Source organism: Salarias fasciatus, chromosome 11, assembly GCF_902148845.1.
Source record: "Salarias fasciatus chromosome 11, fSalaFa1.1, whole genome shotgun sequence".
NCBI lineage: Eukaryota > Metazoa > Chordata > Actinopteri > Blenniiformes > Blenniidae > Salarias > Salarias fasciatus.
The window spans coordinates 9,640,863-9,641,349 of NC_043755.1; positions in this window are offsets into that span (position 1 = coordinate 9,640,863).

The following is a 487-nucleotide window of genomic DNA, read 5'->3' on the forward strand; positions in this document are numbered from 1 at the left end:
CACCAGCATCAAAGCTGAAATAATGACATTATTATATGTATTTTTTTTCATATAATTTCACATATACAAGATACAAACTGACAAGAACAAAAAACAGTGGCAACAAAGTCATTATTCAGGCGTATCATGGCACATGAAGACATGCTTAATCCTGCAATAATGGTGATTGATTTTCCTTTCAGCTTCTTTTGGGTTATAAATTCTGGCTCTTTGCGCAACAGTGATTAAGCAATCCATTACCACAACTGGAAAAGAGAAATAAGATGTAACTTTATGGAAAATAAGTCATCTCAAAGTTCAAAAAGTTAAAAAAAAGAAGCAAAAAAAACAGATACATGGCAAAAGCTGCCTCTGCATATTCCGCCATGTCTTTGAAATGTGATTTTATGTGCACATAAAATAAGCAAAATAATATCTTAACCAAAGTGCAAATGATTCAGACCGACTACCAGAAACTTTTTCCCAGTGAATGTTAGTGAGTTATTTC